General features: G+C 33.5%; 1 protein-coding gene across 1 annotated transcript in view; it reads right to left on the bottom strand.

Annotated features, from left to right (window-relative positions):
- Cralbp (Cellular retinaldehyde binding protein) overlaps window positions 1-22,111 on the bottom strand; it is an 84,371-nt gene that overhangs the window by 39,427 nt on the left and 22,833 nt on the right. The gene's annotated exons all lie outside the window — the stretch shown is intronic.

The raw sequence follows: 22,111 nt of genomic DNA on the forward strand, positions 1-22,111 counted from the left end.
TATGAGAAGTACTAGATTAGATAATAAAATAATCAATGTTGTTTCGAAAAAATAATAGAGTCTCTACACGAAACTGCCCTGGAGGTCCTAGTGTTGTATACAGGCAAGAAAAACTGGTAGTTGTAAAGAGTATTCTTTTGCCTTGATACCAAGAAATTTATCTCTAAAACGAATAAACCAAGAAAATGCGTAATAACAGCGTAATAATATAGCCTCGTTTAATTATCATAGCACAAAACACAGATCAAAATACATGTATTGATTATAAACTCACGGAAACTAAGATCTGGCAAGGATGGTACAGCCCAATCAAATCTCGTGGATTTCTAGTTAAAATGCAAAACCTCCTCGCAGAAAAAGATCAGGAGCAGATGCGAATTATAAACACAATCATTAAAAATTGTACCTGAAATATAAGAATATTATAATAAAGCTGGAGAAATTTTAAAAATGTTCGAGTAAAATAAAGTCGAAAGGTTTTCAATAGACATTATGGGATTAAATGCTGTGGACAAATTTTAGTAGCTGCGATGTTGTTTATTATCAAATATATAACTGAGGTAATCCAAATGGAGAATACTTAAATGGTACATAAATAAAAAAGGGTAAAATCACGTGACAAACTTTTCCCAAGCATCAGAATTACATCCGGATGGTTAGGCACTCTCAGAAGAGACGTTAGACAGAAAAAGAAAGACATTTCAAAAATACCCAAATTCACCAAAATCGTTGTCAGTTTCAAACAGATCTATTAGATGTGTAATTTGTAAAGCCTCTGAGACAACATCTCTGGCAACTGACGGGGTTTTTTAGGTTTTTAGAAAATGAATTGCTAACAGAAGAGCAGAGCGAATTTCCCAAAACTTGTTCCACACTAGATATTTTTATAAGTTTAGGTACTGTCAGAAATAGATAAAGCAATTGCACGTGGTTAAAAATGTATTTTTATGTAACTTGAACATAAAATCTCACATTTTAAATAATCAAGTCGGCGGTGTGGTTAACCTTACTAAATCGCCAAATCTTTATAAACTTATATCATCTAAATTAATCCGGCTCGAAGGACCACCACGTAGCCACTTCATATAATGGACTGTATTGAATCTAATCAAAATCACTTAATTGAAACTAACCTAGTTACAATACTAGTAAAAACAAAATTTATTTTTAAAATAATGTTGGAGTGTTACATTTTAGCGCTTGAATTGTTGAATCTTCTCTCTCTTCCGGTAGTCGGTGGTGTTCTCTGTGTCATAGGTCAAACCCATAAGAAATAACGGAGTTGCCGTATTGTGTTTGACTTCATAATAATAAATCATAATTTGTCCAGTGAATGAAAAATAAATAATAACATCATATGGTTTATAATGAATTTTCTATTTCAAAAAAAGAAGTCTAATTTAAGCTTCTTTTAAAAAGCCTTCGGGTGGATCCAGACATTTTAGCCCGAGTGAACTGAGCGCACAGGATCAAGCAGAATGAATAATATAACGAACATAAAATCGTGCTGTTCCATAAGTTCGTGTAAAATGTTCCAGTTGCTTGCAGTGTTTGGAGTCTCTTTTTTTCAAAAATTAGAAGTTTACTAGATAAAAAAATGTACATTGACTTATCAGCAGCTTTTAGCACCTTTTTTATTATTTGTAAAATGGCCAAAAAGACGAACAAAGGACGTAGTCAGTGTGTACGTAAACTGTATCTACACTGTACTGATAATTTGTTACGAGAAATGGACCTCATCCACTCAAAGAATTTCACTAAAATGAGTTATAAAGATTTTGAGAAGGTAATGAATATAATTGGTTTTCGAAACCAAATTCAGAATTTTGTTTAATCTGTGCCTTCTAAGAATTGCAAGGCAAAACAGGCGTTGGTAAAGATGTTATTAGAGACATGTGAAATCTAAAAATTGAATTCCACAACATATCTCCTCAACTAAGCAAAATTCTTAGCGAATTGGTTTCTAGTACTCGTACAGAGTATATCGGAATAAAAAGGAAAAGACAGTTAAGATTTGATTTCACGTACAGTGCGCCTGTGTATGTATCCGCTTATACGTATTTCGGCCTAATAGTCCTCTTCAGAACGGCTTTCACAGTCGCTCTGAACGTGAAAATAAATCTTTTCTGTCTTAGGAAGCAACTCTAACATGGCTTCGAATAGACGCAAAGAGCGACATCTGATATTAAAAACCGTAAACTAATTTTCGAAACCAAATTCAGAATTTTGCTTTAATCCGTGCCTTCTAAGAATTGCAAGGCAAAACAGACGTTGATAAAGATGTTATTAGAGACATGGGGAATCTAAGAAGGCACAGATTAAAGCAAAATTCTGAATTTGGTTTCGAAAATTAGTTTACGGATTTTAATATCAGATGTCGCTATTTGCGTCTATACGAAGCCATGTTAGAGTTGCTTCCTAAGACAGAAAAGATTTATTTTCACGTTCAGAGCGACTGTGAAAGCCGTTCTGAAGAGGCCTACTATGCCGAAATATGTATAAGCGGATGCACAAGCGCACTGTACGTAAAATCAAATCTTAACTGTCTTTTGCAAATGAATGGACACAAAATAGAACAAAAGAAGAGATTAACCACATAAGCAGAATAAGGGAGACCCATGTCATGAAAATAGCAAGAGATGAGTCACCAATCGGCATAAGAAGTATCGGACGACCGCGCAAAAAATGGAGTGACAACCTTCCATAGAGGTATCAATCCGCCAATGAACAAACAGAATTTCGTATAACGAGGAAGAAGAAGAAACTCCATATTCAAAGAAATAATTCCCAATAGTAAATTTTTCACACACAATTATACACGAAAGAAAACACGCATCCCGCAAGCAGCCCGAATATGCTATTTTACCGTCGACTAAATAATTTGGCGAACAATAATATCCTTTAAGTAATTCTGATTTACCCACGGCTGCTGGAAAACGTTTGGTGCGTTCTATTCGGCTCAGACACAGGTCTATTATAGAGTATAGACTTGATGAATTCTGCACTGGGCGCCTAGTTCGTTCCGTTCGTTTGGGCTAAAATGTTTTTGGGACCACCCTTAGAAAGTGCAACTCTGGAACTACGTAACACCATCAAATACAAAATTTATTCAGCGACTCTAATCAAGAAAATTCTTCTAATCACCTGGTACATTAGCAACAAAACTATTTTTGGTGAACATAATATGCCCATGATGAAAGAGGAAATAGAAAAATAAGTATTTTAAAAAACACCAAACCATAAAAACGAACTAATTAGTTGACTCGCAGAAACACCTATCGGAATAAATGGAGAAATGGTGGAAGTCGTTAATAATTATTTCTATTTGGGAGTGAAATTAATACCACGGCTATATTTTAGTGCCAACTTTAACGAAAAAACGATGAGCGGCTAGACCAGCTATAAACATGGCTTGATAAGAGGTTTTAACTAAGGCGAGTTTTCCACTATTATCTAAGGTACGCATATATGAAAGGGTACCACGATCTATTATGACTTATAAAGCTAAAGTTTGAGGACTTGCTTAATTTAAGGAAATTGAGGAGATAACATTTTTTATAAACAAAAATGTTAAATATTCCGAGTTACTGTCCAAAATACATATGGGATTTAGAAACTAACATAGAGCATGTGTATCTATTTACGATGAAGTTACATAAACATTATCTCAAGAGAGTGCTAGAGTATGAGAAAGGACGTCTGCCAAAATTTCTTCTTCGGGAAATGATAAGAGCTTACTGTAATTGGATAAGAGATTGGAAAAATTTCAAAGGGAGATAGGGAGTGGAGTGTAACAGTGGGAAAATTGTAATTGTTGGGTGGATAAGCTGGAACAGGTGACAGGAGCCATTCGTGTTGGGACAACGGAAAGAGAAAGTAAATAAAATTTCTGCAATGAGTTTTAATTGGACTCGGCGTTGACATAGAATATATGATTGATAAAGTGTATTTTAATTATATAAGCTGGATATTTAAGGTTAGATGTGGTATATTGTATCTCAATGATAGACCTGATAGAGCTGATAATAGGAAAATGTGTGCTTTGTATAATGAGAGGAAGGTGGGTGATATTCTGCATTTCATAGAGCCATGCTCGGTACTACGTGAACACAGAATGAAGTAGTTCAGAAAAATTAGATTGGAAAGGGAAGAATTGCTGGAACGTATGGAAGGTTTGGGCTGGAGGGAACTAGTTGGATACGCAAGGGATGCTTGGAAGTATAGGCATAATCTTGTGTCAGGAGTAAGCATATCCCAGGTCTGGAACATTACAATTATCTCATTTAAACGATCGATTCAGGATATATTTACATTACTGATAACTTTAGAATGATAGTTTTTGTTAATTATTGTTAATTTTATTGTTATTTATAACAAAAAAAATGTTGTTTTATATTCTGACCAATTCCCGAGACGACCAATGGTCATTGGGAAATAAATGTTTGTTTTATTAAAAGAGAGCTGTTACTGTAAGCAATTACTATAATTTAAAACATTTCTAAATCTGAATATATCGAAAGAAGAACACTGAGTAAACCGTGGCCTACTGACTTTATAAATATTTGACCTTAAAATAATTATAAATTTATTAATGGAGTTTTATCAAATATTAGCCACTCCTTTGTTATGTTATGTACGTAATACAATCTTATTTACTTAAAACTCTCATAGAGCAGAACGTAAATTTAAAGTTCAATAAAAAAGTCTTATGCAGTATCACATCTGATACGATCGAAGCGTGAGAAAGTACTTTCAATAAATAACAATAGTGCAGTAGAAACACGGTATTCTACTATTATATAAATAAATTTATGTGGTAACGTTTTATAATAAGCGTTTATGGCTTTATCAAAAAAGGCCAACGAGTACAATTGTTAATTTTACACACTTATAAGCCTAATGAGCCATGTTTTAAAAATATTCCCAAAAATTCTTTTGTCAAGAATATAAAAAGATATGAAGAAGTCTGAGGTAAAACTCAATTTGGTTTAAAAGAAGAAATGGGTACGAGAGAAACCATATACCGTATGTAATTGATCACTCAAAAATATTATGATCTATGAATATTTTTTCTGGCATCTACAGACTATCAAATAGCTTTTGGTAGCATCAAACATGAAACCATAATAAATACACTCAAACAATTAGACTTAATAAAATAGATCTCCAGATTATTCAAAATTTATATTGGATTAAATCTGCAAAGCTACGCATGAACAACTTACTGTCAACTATAGAGGCACCCACTGCTAACTTATAAAATAAGGAATTGATGGGCACTGAAAAAATTTATTTTTTTAGACTCCATCACTAATTTTATTTCTTCTTAGATTCCACGATCTTTTTAGCCTCACCATATTTGCTTTTTTGGACTATTTTATATATATTTTGTATTTTTGTTTCGATATAAGTATATAATATAAGTATGACAAGAATACTTGGAGAAACTTTTTCACGACCTTAGAACAATACATGAACCCACCATTGAAGAAACTTCAGGCCCCGAAATCTTAACAGAAGAAATAATGGCAGCCTTCAGACAGATGAAGGATGGCAAGGCACCGGGACTTAATGCAATTCCTGCAGAACTGTTGAAGCTATTAGATGCAGAACAAATAAAAATAATAATTGAAATATTTAATGAAATATACAAGGAAGGAAAAATACCAGTAGAGTAGCACAAATCGGAGTTAGTGTCATTGCCCAAAAAACCAGGAGCAAAAGTTTGTGAAGACTATAGGATCATAACCCTAATGAGTAATCTGCTAAAGTTGTTTCATCCACAAAAGAATTTACTCGAAATGCGAGGAACAAATTGCGCCCACTCAGTTTGGATTTGTGAACGCCGTTGGTACGAGGGAAGCTTTATTTAGCGTGCAGGCATTGTTTCAGAAATGAAGAGATGTCATCTGTGATGTTTTTGCATGCCTGATTGACTACATGAAGGCTTTTGATAGCATCAGGCATGAACAAATGATGGAAGTGCTGAAGAGGACAGGGATTGACGGAAGAGATCTAAAAATAATAGCTAACCTGTATTGGAATCAATTAGCGGTGCTCCGAATAGATGGAGAATATACAGATCAGGTCAAAATCTTAAGGGGGGTGAGACAGAGGTGCATAATTTCACCACTGATATTCAATCTATACTTGGAGCACATTTTTGAAGAGGCTCTAAAAGATATTGATGAGGGCATATCAATAAATTGAGTCAAGCTCAATAACCTGCGGTATGCAGATGATACAATAGTGTTTTCCAATTGTAACGAGTCCGTTACTTAAATAATCGTTTACCTTCTTTTTGTGACTGGAATCTTTTAATTTAATTCTAAATTAAATTCATATTAAAATATTCTTAAACTAAATATTTAAATAACTCCCAGTAAATTTTATTTTCTGATATTGGCATTAAACTGCGCCCTCAGCGGTGAAATTCTGAAAGTACATTTATTCTGCGACGTGTAAAATCTCAACTTGTCACTTGTTAACTGGATGTGAGTGAATAAACATCTCAGAGTAGAGCGGCTGGGAGTCCATTTTTTTTTCCCGAATTTAGTTTAAGTTTATTTTTTATGTGAAGAGCTGTTATTTTAGAAGAAACCATTTGAGTTATTTTGTTGTTTTGTACGAGGATATTTTCAGTTGGATCACCCTAGCCGGTAAGATAACATTACAAATAAATTATAAGGAAAAATCCTTCATACCATCCGCCATTGTTAGTAAAATTCAGACTTATTTTAATTTCGTCTTTGATAGGTATCTCATATATTTGATACATGTTATATTTCACCTTATTTCATTAAGGAAAAGTTTTATACCTAAATAAATTATAAGTATTAGATTCTATATCTATCTCAAATTTTTATTTCCTTTCAAGAGTTAAAGTAAACAATTATGTATTTCAATTTCATACCATTTAAACCGGCTAATATTTCTTTTTTTTTTCTATTCTATTTAATATAAAGATCATGTTTTCCGTTAAAATTATCTATTTAATATATCCATACATTATAAAAACATTGTCACACCATTCGAAGGTCACTATTTACCGAAAACCATTAAGGTTTTTATTTCAATTTAAGGTCACTTGCTGACATTTTTTGTATCGCCTTCCAAGGTTGATAACCCTTGTGTTTTTCCTTAACTTTTGTATGTACAAAAACTTGGAGTAACACAACTGTTTTTTTAGCCTACTCAAGAATCCAGTTACAAGTCAGGGGAAGAATTATTTTTTAGTTGGGGTTATACTTAATAAAGATAAGGGGAAGGAGTTTCAAGTTGGTTTTTTTATGGGAAATTAAGAAGCAGTTTAAAGGGACGTATTTGTCCAATAGTACCTAATCCAGGGAATACAGGTTTGGTATCTTGTTACCACCTGAGTCCAGTTCTCCACTCTTCGAGGGAAACCGACAGGAAGAACTGACTTATTTTTTTTTTATTATCATTCAATTACTTTAAATAATTTTTTTATGTCCTCTTCAAGGTTTAACTTTTGGTTCAATTTTTAATAACAAAAACTATCCTTAATAATAAATATTTTCAATTTTTCCTAAAAAAAACATTTTATCATTGTAATTTAATTTAATTATTTATTGTTTACCAAGGGATGAGGTTATAACTCTCCCTTGAATTTCTCTTTGTTAGGTTATTGTGTGCACACATATCCCAGAGAATTTTTTACTTAAAAACCTAAACAATTTTTGAACGAAAACTAACTATTAGTGAGTAGTATATAATTATATTTATTATTTATACATTATTATTGGATCTAACTTTTGTCACAATTTGAAATTTTTAAGGGGAATATCAGGGGTAAATTGTTTTATAATTATTCAGGGATTTTACTGTAAATATAGATGTTAATTGTATATAAGAGGTGATGGGTCATATATAAGTGTTTAAAATAGTCTGTACATAAAATTGGTATTTATTAAAGTTGGGTTAAAACAATTCAATATTTCAATTAGTACCTATCTTGCATATTTCAGCAATACAAGATATCTCGGAAGAAAACATTTAACTTCCTGGCGCCCAAACATTCAGTAGAGCAACTTTATTTTTCATTTGTTTATTTCTTGGTGGTTTTCTCGTCATTAGTTCTTATATCTTACGGTGTCTGTAGGGCATGCAAATTGGCCGAATCCTTCTTTGAGTGTCAAGTGGTCATTCTCCTGCATAGTCGCTAGCCAATACTTAATTCTGTTATATTTTAAAATTCATATTTACTTCATAAAATTCATATTTATTTCTTTTACATAATTTATTTCTATCTAATCCCTTCCATCTTCCGTTATTCCCCATATTAGTTCGTTGGTGTATCAAGGTGCATTTTAGAGTTCACCCTTTTGCTACACTGGATAGAGTCACCCAGACTTCCTCTAGCACAATTGTTGCTACATTAACATATTTTTGTTACATTGGCGCCCAACGTGGGGCCTTTTCTCAGTTCAGACCGTACATTCTGTAGTATATTTCTCTTTGCAAAATATTCTTTATTATTTCTAATTTGTTCCTGTTGCTCTCTGTTCATTTTTTTTTAACTTCCTTATTTATTTATCTTTCCTTATTAGATTTACATTTATAGGTATACTTGTATTGCTGCAGTTTACTTATATTCATATTTAAACCCTCACCTTCTTAATCATTGTGTACAGTTAACAATCTATTTTACTAATTATTGAACTATAAGAATTTAATAATTTAGATATTACTATTTTTATATATATATTAGCCAATATTGGTGGGTTTTTTATATTCAATTATTTGTTAATCATATACTTGTTGAAACCATTGTGTGTTGCTTCAAGGATTGTGTTATATTTACTTAACTTTACTTAACCATTTTAAAATTTTTGTGAATAACTTTAGATTATTCTTGGATTGATTTTGTGGTGTGTTGGTACATATATATTCATATTTTTTTTTTGAAAACTTTAGATTATTCTTCGATTGATTTTGTGGAGTGGTAATACATTATTTCCTTTGTCTATTCCTTTATTCATCTATTTTTTTTTTCACAATGTCTGCATTCAAGGTAGAACATTTATTAGTCAAGGAATTAGATTATGAGTTGAGAATTAGGGACATCAATATTGATGAGTCTTCCAATGTGGATTTAAAACGCAAACTATTGCGTGGAGCTTTAAGGCAAGAAGAAGGAAACAGAAGCTTTCGACAAATTTCTGCCACAAGTATTCCTTTTCTAGAGCAGCAAGAAGAGATTGATGAGACTGTGGATGATTTGGCTAAAAGGATATCCGATTTTAGAGGGACTGTCCAAGATAGCCTATACTCCAGGCTGATATCACGTCTAGCTCATGTCTCAGGCCGTGTTCATTTATTGTCGTGTTCGAATGAGGATCAGCAATCTTATAAACGCTCAATTTCAATCCGAATTCTTAGCCTAGAGGGTGAACTTGATTCACGAGTAAATCCAATTGCTACTTCAACTCCTATTTCTTCTGTCCAAGCAGCTAACTCATTTCTACACCCCAAACCTGTTCAGGTACATAAATGGGGCATTACATTTTCTGGTGAAGGTCATTATGACCAAGTAATTTCTTTTTTGGATAGGGTGGAATGTCTTCGAGTATCGAGAGGAGTAAGTGAAGATGATCTTTTTGCAGCTTCTGCTGAATTGTTTACAGGCGCAGCTTTTACGTGGTTTAGAAACAACCGCAATAATTTTTCTAATTGGTCTGATTTGGCTCAGAAACTTAAATCTGATTTTCTACCATATTCTTTTCAAGATGACCTTCTAGACCAAATCAAAAATCGTAAACAGAAGCCAAATGAGTCTGTTACGATGTTTATCAATAACATTTTGGGTATGTGTAGTCGCCTTGAGACTCCTCTAACAGATTCTGCAAAAATTAAGATTATTCTAAAATGTCTATTGCCTTTTTATCACCAGCAATTAGCTTTAGTAGACATCACCAGTATAGCAGACATCACCGAGAAATGTAAACGTTTGGAGGAAACTTTATCTTGGTCTTCTCAACCTCCCACCACTTCCAAACACTCTTCTGACACTTTCGGTCACCAAAATCCTTTTAGGCACCGTTCTTGGCAATCTAAGGGCCCTGAGCGTAACATCTCAGTTGTAAGTTCTGTAGTGTGCTGGAATTGTCGTGAGTCTGGCCACACTTTTTATGATTGCGGCATCCCTCGTACCCGTATTTTCTGCCACGGTTGTGGTAGGGAAAATACCCTCAAACGAAATTGCTTTAAGTGTTCGGGAAACGAACGATCGGAGGTCCGTCCCCTGAGCGTTTCTCCGTCCACACCCCCATCAGGGAATCAAACCGTTACATCAAGCGAAGTCACTGGTCCAACCACGTCAAGCCACCCAAACCCATCTTCCAGTCGGAAAGGGAAAGGGGTTGTTCCAAAAAAACCAACACACACCACACCAAGTCATTCCAAGAAGTAACTTCTCAATATAATACATTTGATTCGCATAGATTATCTTCCCCAAATATCTTCCCAAATTTTAGTAATAAACATAATAGTAGCAGTGTAGTAGTTCCAGTATCTATACCAGAGTCTACCACAATTCAGGAGGATTCTTTTATTTCTGATTCTTCTTGTTTGCCTATTGCATCCTCTGATTGTGTAGGTAGAGATAATAAGTTTAGTTTAGTACCACTTAAAATTTTTGATCAATCAGATAATAATTGTTTTGATTTGAATTCGCTATTAGTGAGAAAACATAATGATAATAGACCTTATCTTCCTATTAAGATTTTAGGACAATCTTGTTTAGCTCTTTTAGATAGTGGCTCGAACATTTCTGTGATAGGTTCACATTCATTAGCTTTACTGAAAAATGCTGAGATTTCTATTATGCCCATTTCTTCTCTGCAAGTGTCTACTGCAGATGGTACAGTTCAGTCTATTACAGGCAAATTTGAAACTGAAATCACAGTAGCAGATTTATGTAAACAAATTACATTCTATATTATTCCTTCAGTTCAGAATTCTATAATTTTAGGTATGGACTTCTTAAATGCTTTTAATAGCACACTAAATTGTTCTAATTTTTCCTTTTCTATTTCTCAATTTAATCTGTCCTTACTTAGTGCTATTCAGGATTTTACTAGTTTATCTAGTTCAGAACAAAGTCAATTAGAGAATATGATCTCTAAATTTACAACCCTTTCGTCAAAAGACAAATTAGGTCGTACATCCTTAATATCTCACACTATCGAAGTGGGAGATACCACACCTTTTAGACAATATCAGTATCCTATTCCTCAGGCTTGGCAAGTTGACTTGGAAAAGGAAATTGATTCCATGTTAGAGTTGAATATCATTGAACCTTCCACGTCTTCTTACTGTAGTCCTTTGTGGTTAACCAAGAAAAAAGATGGATCTTTTAGGGTTTGCTTCGATGGTCGAAAGTTGAATAATATTACTACAAATCGGGATGCTTATCCTATTCCCCGAATAGACGTCATTCTAAGTAAACTCCAGAATGCTAGGTATATTTCTTCTATCGATCTATCTAAAGCTTTTTTACAGATTCCTTTGAGTGAGGAAAGTAAAAAGTATACAGCTTTTGCAGTTAGTGGGAAAGGATTATTTCAGTTTGTCACTATGCCTTTTGGTCTTGTTTCAGCTCCTCAGACAATGTGTCGTCTGATGGACTTAGTCATTGGTCCTCAGTTAGAGCCCTATGTTTTTTATTATTTGGATGACATTTTGGTTGTCACTCCTGATTTTTCTCTTCATATGGAAATTTTGGATAAATTGTTTTTACGTCTCAAAGAGGCTAATTTAACTATTAATTTAGATAAATGTCAGTTTTGTCGTCCTAGTCTTAAATTTTTAGGATATGTAGTCGATAGTAAAGGTTTAAGGACTGACCCTGATAAAGTTACAGCTATCAAAGATTTTCCTATACCTAAGACTACTACTCAAGTCCGTAGGATATTAGGCATGTGTGGATATTATCGTCGGTTTGTGCCGTCTTATTCTACTTTGTTATCTCCACTTACAGATCTCCTTAAAAATAGGAAAAAAGGCCAAACTATTACATGGACTTCAGAAGCCGATGATGCTTTCCGGCGTATAAAAGAAGCTCTTACTAGTGCACCTGTCATGACATCTCCGAATTTTAAAGAGCATTTCTATCTCATGACAGATTGTTCCAACACTGCTTCAGGTGATGTACTGTTTCAAATGAAGGATGGTTCGGAACATCCCATAGCTTATACCAGCAAAAAGCTCAATAAAGCACAGAAAAATTATTCCACCACAGAGAGAGAACTTCTTGCAATTATCCATGGTCTTGATGCCTTTCGGTACTATCTTGAGGGTCGTAAGTTTACTATCATCACTGATCATAGTTCTTTATTATGGTTACATTCCATGAAAAATCCGTCACAACGTTTATCCCGTTGGATTTGTAGGCTTTCTGTCTTTGATTATAATATTGTTCATCGCAAAGCCAATGGTGTTGTGGTTGCAGATGCGTTGTCACGTACATTCGATATCAATCTTTTAGATCTGTCCACTTTATCTCCAGATAATTGGTATCGAAAGATGATTCATAATGTCACCCAAGAACCTACTAGATATCCTGATTTCAAGGTAGAGAATAATATCCTGTATAAACATGTAATCAGTCCAGTTGAGTCTTTATCGAATATGTCTGATTGGAAAATAGTAGTCCCAACAGCAAATAGGGATGAAGTCTTGAGAACTTTTCATGATGATGTGACATCAGGTCACTTTGGTTTTTATAAAACATTTAGTAAAATAGCTGAGTTATATTACTGGCCTGGTCTGCGCAACTCAGTTAGGAAATACATCTCTAGATGTAGAGTTTGTGCAACATGCAAGCCGAGTAACCTACCTCAAGCTGGATTAATGGGTTCGTTTAGGAACATTAATTTTCCTTGGCAAATGATCTCTTTAGACCTTATTGGACCGTATCCACGTAGTTATTCAGGTAATACGTATTGTTTGGTAGTTGTAGATTACTTCACCAAATTTCCTTTAGTTTGCCCTCTTCGTAAGGCTACAACTCCAGCTATTTTGAAGTTCTTAGAGGAGCAAGTGTTCTTACTATTTGGTATTCCCCAAATAGTATCATGTGATAATGGTCCACAATTTATTTCTAAAACCTTTAAAGATCTTTTAAGTAAATATAAGGTCCAAAAGATATTCTACAATGCAGCTTATCATCCGCAAGCTAACCACACTGAACGTGTAAATCGTAGCATTGTTACTGCTCTTCGATCTTACACTTACACTGATCATAGAGCTTGGGATCAGTACATTCATTCAGTTGCTCAAGCCATTCGAACTTCTGTTCATGAAACCACTCAGTGCTCTCCAGCTTATGTTAATTTTGGTAGGCATGTTCCATTGTCAGGTAATTATTTCGGTTTAATTTCTGAAAATTCAACAACTCTTCCTCAAATTTCTGAGAAACTTCACCGTATGGAAGATCTCCAAAACTTACCTCCAATATTCGCTGACATTAGGAAGAAGTTGGAAGCTTCTTACCATAGAAATCAGCATCAGTATAATTTGAGGAAACGAGATTTGCGATTTTTTGTGGGCGATCGAGTTTTGAAACGTAATTTTGTAAAATCAAATAAAGGTGATGCCATTTCTGCTAAGTTTTGTCAGAAATATGTTCCCTGTACTGTCGTTAGGGTAATATCTCCTTTAGTATATGAATTAAAAGACAATTCGACGAATAGACGAATTGGTCAATTTCATATAAAGGATTTACTCCCTGATAATACAACAGATGAGGCAACCTCTTCATCTTCAGAGGAAGATTAACTTAATGTCTATTAAGTTAACTTATTCCTATGAGTGTTATTGTTTTGGCTCGGTTTGGTTACGATTTGATATTTTCTTAGATTTTTGTTATTAATCACCAGATTTGATATATCTACAGCTTATACTTTGATTAGTATCTGTTTATAATTAGTTAAAATTATTAAGGCCATTAGAGTGTTTACTTATATTAGATGTTGCATTGGTATGGAACTAAATATTGTAATGCTACTATACTGTGCTATATGTTTATGTGTTGTATAACCTATGTTCCCATTTTGCTTACTTGTTTTGCCAGGTTGGAAAGAATGTTGTAATTTTTTTTATGGATTTGATTCGGTTTATTGGTCATGATCAAGTTATATAGGAACATGTATCTGAATGTGCTATGTGGGATGGTTTTTTGTTATGTCATTAGGAATTTATATAGATAATCAGTATGCATAATTTTAGTACACTTCTATATTATATAGACTATTCTGCCTGTGTATATGTGACTGAATATGTGGGTTCGAAGTTTTAGTTCAATTGTTGGCCTCAGTTGTGCAATGAATTTCGGAATTCACCATTTTCATGACAAGTTGTACAGTTATCTAGGCAGTAGAACGTCTTAGGATTTGAACATTTAGCTTTAATCCTTAATATTTTCAGACTTTGGTCTAATATAAGAATTGTTGTTCCTTAGCTGATTTATTATTCTTACTTATAAAATAGTTTATTCAAGTCATGGATTGCCCCCTTTACAGCTAACATGTTTAGATTACAGTTATGGATAGTGATTCCATATTTTGGCAACAAATGACCATTTATAGTTATTTTCACTTCTTTCCTCAGGCACTTATCTATATTTTGGTATATTGAATTAGGAATTATCTTGTTCTCTTTTATTAATATCAGAACGAATTATAAATCTGCAGTTTCTTCAGAAATTGGTCTACTCGTTCTTGATGTTCTGTTTTGTTATTACTCCTACCTTAACCCTTACTGTTTTGCTATGGTTGTTAGAGTTACTGGCACATTAAACTCTTTTTAGTGCTCTTATGTTAGATATTCTTATAAATTTGTTGTAGCTACCTGCTATAGTTATCGAGTATCAGCATAAGTTAATTTTGTTGTTTTTTCTAGTTTTTATTTTTGGTCTTTATTTTGGATCCCAAATGTACTGATGGCAGATCATCAGGATGGAATCGATTTTATGGCTGTCCTTTTGTTTAAGCCGTTAGTCCCACATTTTGATCCAATAATTTATTTGATGAATTTTAAGGTTAGGCACATATTACCGGATATGGGTATATGTGGACCTACCATATTTGGTTTATTTGGTTATAGTGTGAATTGGGTCATTATTTGCCTGATTGATTATCTTTGGATATGCTACTTTATAAATCTGTTGTCCACTGTATGGTCAATTTTGGATTTACCATCCAATTCGACACTTATATTGTTGTCTATACATTTGGTATTTTTTATTGTTACTTATATTGTTTTATATAAGTATGTTGGTACTTTTATTATTACTTATTATTGTGTATCGGTCCACCCATTTGCCTGATTGATTATTCCTTGGATATGCTCTTCTATAAATCTGTTGTCCATTGATGAGTCAATTTTGGAACCAGGGTCCGATTGCACATTATTTTGGATTATTTGCATTGAGTATTTGTAGTACTAGTCTATACTATGCTATGTTAAAGCTTTACTTTAATTTTACTCTAGATAGTATGTGACTTTGTACTTAGTTACATGTGGGTATCTTTATATGAAACCATATCTTTGTTTCTACATCACTCATAATCTGTGGTTAATGATAATCGTGTGAATCGATGTAGATTGTTTTGGAAATATTTTAGTGAGTTAATATAGTTTATAGCTGTACTTGGCAAATTGTTGCCATGGCTATAATTTTTATATATATAAGTTTATTTTTTCTTCTCGATTCTTGATTGCTCCACATATGGTTAAAGTATTGGTTAACCTACATCTAACCAATCAGTCAAGTAAAAAAAAAAAAAAAAAATTTTTTCACTAAAAATTTTTTTCTCCAAGTAAGAGGGGAATGTAACGAGTCCGTTACTTAAATAATCGTTTACCTTCTTTTTGTGACTGGAATCTTTTAATTTAATTCTAAATTAAATTCATATTAAAATATTCTTAAACTAAATATTTAAATAACTCCCAGTAAATTTTATTTTCTGATATTGGCATTAAACTGCGCCCTCAGCGGTGAAATTCTGAAAGTACATTTATTCTGCGACGTGTAAAATCTCAACTTGTCACTTGTTAACTGGATGTGAGTGAATAAACATCTCAGAGTAGAGCGGCTGGGAGTCCATTTTTTTTCCCGAATTTAGTTTAAGTTTATTTTTTATGTGAAGAGCTGTTATTTTAGAAGAAACCATTTGAGTTATTTTGTTGTTTTGTACGAGGATATTTTCAGTTGGATCACCCTAGCCGGTAAGATAACATTACAAATAAATTATAAGGAAAAATCCTTCATACCATCCGCCATTGTTAGTAAAATTCAGACTTATTTTAATTTCGTCTTTGATAGGTATCTCATATATTTGATACATGTTATATTTCACCTTATTTCATTAAGGAAAAGTTTTATACCTAAATAAATTATAAGTATTAGATTCTATATCTATCTCAAATTTTTATTTCCTTTCAAGAGTTAAAGTAAACAATTATGTATTTCAATTTCATACCATTTAAACCGGCTAATATTTCTTTTTTTTTTTTCTATTCTATTTAATATAAAGATCATGTTTTCCGTTAAAATTATCTATTTAATATATCCATACATTATAAAAACATTGTCACACCATTCGAAGGTCACTATTTACCGAAAACCATTAAGGTTTTTATTTCAATTTAAGGTCACTTGCTGACATTTTTTGTATCGCCTTCCAAGGTTGATAACCCTTGTGTTTTTCCTTAACTTTTGTATGTACAAAAACTTGGAGTAACACAACTGTTTTTTTAGCCTACTCAAGAATCCAGTTACAAGTCAGGGGAAGAATTATTTTTTAGTTGGGGTTATACTTAATAAAGATAAGGGGAAGGAGTTTCAAGTTGGTTTTTTTATGGGAAATTAAGAAGCAGTTTAAAGGGACGTATTTGTCCAATAGTACCTGATCCAGGGAATACAGGTTTGGTATCTTGTTACCACCTGAGTCCAGTTCTCCACTCTTCGAGGGAAACCGACAGGAAGAACTGACTTATTTTTTTTTTATTATCATTCAATTACTTTAAATAATTTTTTTATGTCCTCTTCAAGGTTTAACTTTTGGTTCAATTTTTAATAACAAAAACTATCCTTAATAATAAATATTTTCAATTTTTCCTAAAAAAAACATTTTATCATTGTAATTTAATTTAATTATTTATTGTTTACCAAGGGATGAGGTTATAACTCTCCCTTGAATTTCTCTTTGTTAGGTTATTGTGTGCACACATATCCCAGAGAATTTTTTACTTAAAAACCTAAACAATTTTTGAACGAAAACTAACTATTAGTGAGTAGTATATAATTATATTTATTATTTATACATTATTATTGGATCTAACTTTTGTCACAATTTGAAATTTTTAAGGGGAATATCAGGGGTAAATTGTTTTATAATTATTCAGGGATTTTAATGTAAATATAGATGTTAATTGTATATAAGAGGTGATGGGTCATATATAAGTGTTTAAAATAGTCTGTACATAAAATTGGTATTTATTAAAGTTGGGTTAAAACAATTCAATATTTCAATTAGTACCTATCTTGCATATTTCAGCAATACAAGATATCTCGGAAGAAAACATTTAACTTCCTGGCGCCCAAACATTCAGTAGAGCAACTTTATTTTTCATTTGTTTATTTCTTGGTGGTTTTCTCGTCATTAGTTCTTATATCTTACGGTCTCTGTAGGGCATGCAAATTGGCCGAATCCTTCTTTGAGTGTCAAGTGGTCATTCTCCTGCATAGTCGCTAGCCAACACTTAATTCTGTTATATTTTAAAATTCATATTTACTTCATAAAATTCATATTTATTTCTTTTACATAATTTATTTCTATCTAATCCCTTCCATCTTCCGTTATTCCCCATATTAGTTCGTTGGTGTATCAAGGTGCATTTTAGAGTTCACCCTTTTGCTACACTGGATAGAGTCACCCAGACTTCCTCTAGCACAATTGTTGCTACATTAACATATTTTTGTTACACAATACCACAAAAGGGCTGCAATACGTAATAAACAATATAACGGAAACAAGTAGAACATATGGACTGTGTATGTGAACCAAATGAGAATTGAACGTGCCTTACAGTACAACTATTTGGGAACTATAATCAATGAGTCGTGGGACAATACCTAAGAGATTAAATGTCGCATCGGAAAGGCAAAAAGTGCATTCTTGACTATAAGCTCTGTGTTCAAGAGCCATCACCTCGCCCCAAAAACAAAAATTAGGCTCCTTAAATGTTACGTGTACTTAGTGTTTCTGTACGGAGTAGAGACATGGACATTAAAGGCGGAAACTCTATCAAAAGTTCAGGCTTTTGAGGTATGGTTATTCAGAAGGATCCTGAAGATACCGTGAACAGGCAAAGTCACCAATGAAGAAGTACTGCGAAGGATGGACACAACCGCGGATTTGGTCAACATCGTGAAAGGCCGTAAGTTGCAGTATTTGGGACATATAATGGGAAATCAGGCAGATATGAGCTACTCCAATGCGTTTTGCAAGGTAAAATTTAAGGAAAAAGGACCCCAGGATGACGAAGAATATCCTGGCTTGCTAACCTGAGAGCATGGTATAGGAAGACCTCAACACAGCTATTCCGTATAGCAACCAACAAAGACATCATAGCCAGAATGATCGCCAGAATTCGGAACGGACAGGCACCCTAAGAAGATAAGTATATGATCCGTTATTATTGTGTCCTGCGTTTCAAAACTTCTATTGTTGTTTTTGTAAATTTGCATCAACTTGACGGTAAAAATTTGATATCTTTTGAAAAGATTGTCCTATCGACAAAAGTCAAAATGCATTTTAAAGGTGAAAAGTGCAGCTTCTTTATAAAACTTTTGTATATTGCAGCAAATGAAATCAGTTGCTAGAAAGGTTTTAAATAAATAAACGTTTAGCGATTTTTACCATTTTTTATGATTATTTTATGATTTAACACCTTTATAGAAACTGTCTTCATTTGCGGCAAAATTTTTCATAGGAAAGCTGCTCTCTTCAGCTTTAAAAAGCATATTGATTTTTGTTAATAGGTCACTCTGATCAGAAGATATCGAATTTTTACAGACGATTGATATAAATTTTATTTAATAGATTTCGCACGCTTATCTGACATTGAAAATCATCTGTCGCTTCAAGCGTTGTTTCTAAGAGAACGGTTCATTCTACAGAAAAAGTACTAATAAACATTTTTGTTAAACATTATCTTAGCTACATTTTTTATTTAAAACATTTTTGTCTACGGCGTACAGATTTTTAGTAAAACTATTTTTTCCGTTTTTTCTCCCATGCGGAGGGGGTTTTAGGGAGAAGCAGAGGGGTAAATGTGGTAAACGTTCTTGCATCTTTTTTGGAGTTCCAACATTGACATTCTCAGCAAAATTCAGCTTGTTCGTATGATTTTTAGAGGTTCAGTCTTATTTTCGTCTCTGACGAATGGTAATACATTACGTAGGTATGGTAAAAATGTGAAACCTCTTATAATCTCTAAAAACTCGTTAAAAATAAAAAAAAGAGTTGTTGCAAATAAAAAATGTTTATATTTACGTCATATATATAGTATATATTTTGATTTTACCTGTAAGTATTTATATATTTTTTCTATATTCAATTTATAAAATATTGGATTGATAGGATTTTCCATGTTTACGATGGAATATTCTATGGTCAATAATTTGCATAACGTATAGAAACAAGGTCCATATCGCTAGTTTTATAAAAGACCTTGTATTTAATCCTATTATTTTAAAGTCGAAGATTTAATTTTTAATTAAATTTTAACATAAAATTTATTAACATATTTCAATCGAAGATGTTGAAATCTAAGGTTACAACAATTGCTTAATATTTACAGTGTGACTCAAAAAGTTTTGTACATATTGAAGAAAAGCTTATCATAGTGCTAAGCATGTTCGTAACATATTTTTTATACTTTTTTTATAATTGTTACTATATCAAGCTTTTATAAATTAGTTGCTCTCCTTTGGTTTTAAATGATTATCAATTTCGCGTTTGGATATTGAAAGTGGGATTTACATCGCAGCAATACGGATAGCTTTGAGAAAAACAGATTCTACCACTATACATTATAGATCTAGACTCCTTCCTCTAATCCATAAGCAGTAAATTTGCAATTCTCCGTTAACTCCTTACCCTTGACCTGTTCATTACTACTGATGCGTTGCCCAGTAAATCCTACATGTCTTTTTTTATTGACAAAATGGTCGAATTATAAGATTTTTGGACAATGTAACATTACTTTATTAATTTTTTCTTAATATCTTAGTAAAATCTAATTTATCAATCATATTAAAATAATTATTGTATCCAGATATCATTAAAGTAAAATGTTATTTTTAATACCTATTATCAAAATATTAAAGCATAAGTTTCAGAAGCGTCGGATTGTGATTTGAACGATTTCGTTTTGTGTTAACTCACATTCGTTTAAGTTTAGTGTGAGTTTGAAATCTTGTTTTGCAGACATAGTTTCTGTGATTATCTTCATAGATTGTCTTGTTTTAATCCTTAAAAACCTGTATAAAAGGTATATTTGTTTAAAAAGAGGCCTTTCGGACTAAATCACAGAACGTTTTCGGAATAAATATTTCATCTTCAGTGCTGCTACATAAAATAAGTATAACCACTCTATTTAAGAAAAACATGAAAATTTAAATTTTGACCAAGGTTAAAGCAGATCTGGTGTAATACTTACTGGATTTACATGTTTAAAGCCACTAAATATGGGTGAAAATCCTTTATTTGTTTTTAATTGGTATTAGATATAAAGCAAATATATATTTGAAAAAGAAAACATTGTACTTCGTCATGACTTACGGCGCGGAAACACCTTCCTTATCTCAGGCTACAGAAACTCAGGGTAGCCCAAAGAAAAATAGAACGCTCGCTATTTGGACTATCTCTCAGACACAGAGTGTCGATAGACGTGACCAATAACTACGTAGATTATCACTCTTTCTGGCCAATCACAAACAGTTTTATTAACTGTGTTGTTATTGGCCTCCAGACGGAAGATCGCTGCACATCTTCCGATCGGGATCTAGTCGTCTTACTCCACTAGTCCCTGCTAGACATTGTTGGCCGAGTGCCTTTACTACGATTCTGCGTTTTATTATTGAGTGAAAATTTCATCGATCTAAGAAGACGTCGAAGTGGAAACAATTCCAAAGCTCTTTAGTGCTTGAATGAATACGAAGCCGTATGGTTACGACATCATTTAAGCCACAAGAAGTACAGGAACCAATGGTTTTTGACTGAGGCCTACCTTTTGTCGAGATAAAAAAATGTCTAGCAACAGACTTATAATTACCTCGCAAAAGCCGGCTAAGAGCTCGGAGAGAACGTTCTCTGGCCAAAAAGACACGATCATTGAAATAGGGAAAGACAGGTTGTGTCAAAGCTATTTCAGATGGGCTTGGAATTACTCCTCACGCGGTGGTCGAGCTGCGGTAACACTTCACTGCTAAAAATCATTCGATAGAAATAGTAAAAGTTATAGAGAGGTGGCGGTGCGGAGTGAAGGGCCATCGAAGAGTCAACACTCTGCGGACGTTCCTGTACCTCTCGAGGAGTGTAAACGTGGCCACACATGGAGGCGTGAAGTGCCGGAATCTCTGTGGGACTCAAGGCATCCACTGTGTCCAGAATACTAAACAAATCTCTCGAACTGTTCGAAAGTATTCTGGTTGCCGCTGGCATCTTGCTGACCACAGAGCCTCCGGTGAACTACTCGCTAAGCGGAACCCTAGATCACATAAACTCTACGAGCACGAGGATGGAGTCGAAAACCTTTCGCTTCTTCTCCAGAGCGGCGGTCTGAAGTCATCCAGAATCTCCGAATACCTCGGAGGATAGTCCGACCGTACGACAAGAGTTCGAAACAAGGAAATAAGAAGGATAGGCGTCACAGATGTCATAAAGCAGATAGCATGGCTGAAATGAAAGTTAGCGGGCGATGTGACCAGAATGAATGACAGGCAGTGGACCCAAAAAATTACAGTAAGTGAGACCATAAGCAGTCAGAAGAAGCGAAGGGAGACCACCTACACGATAGA

This window comes from Diabrotica undecimpunctata, chromosome 4, assembly GCF_040954645.1.
Source record: "Diabrotica undecimpunctata isolate CICGRU chromosome 4, icDiaUnde3, whole genome shotgun sequence".
Classification (NCBI taxonomy): Eukaryota; Metazoa; Arthropoda; class Insecta; order Coleoptera; family Chrysomelidae; genus Diabrotica; species Diabrotica undecimpunctata.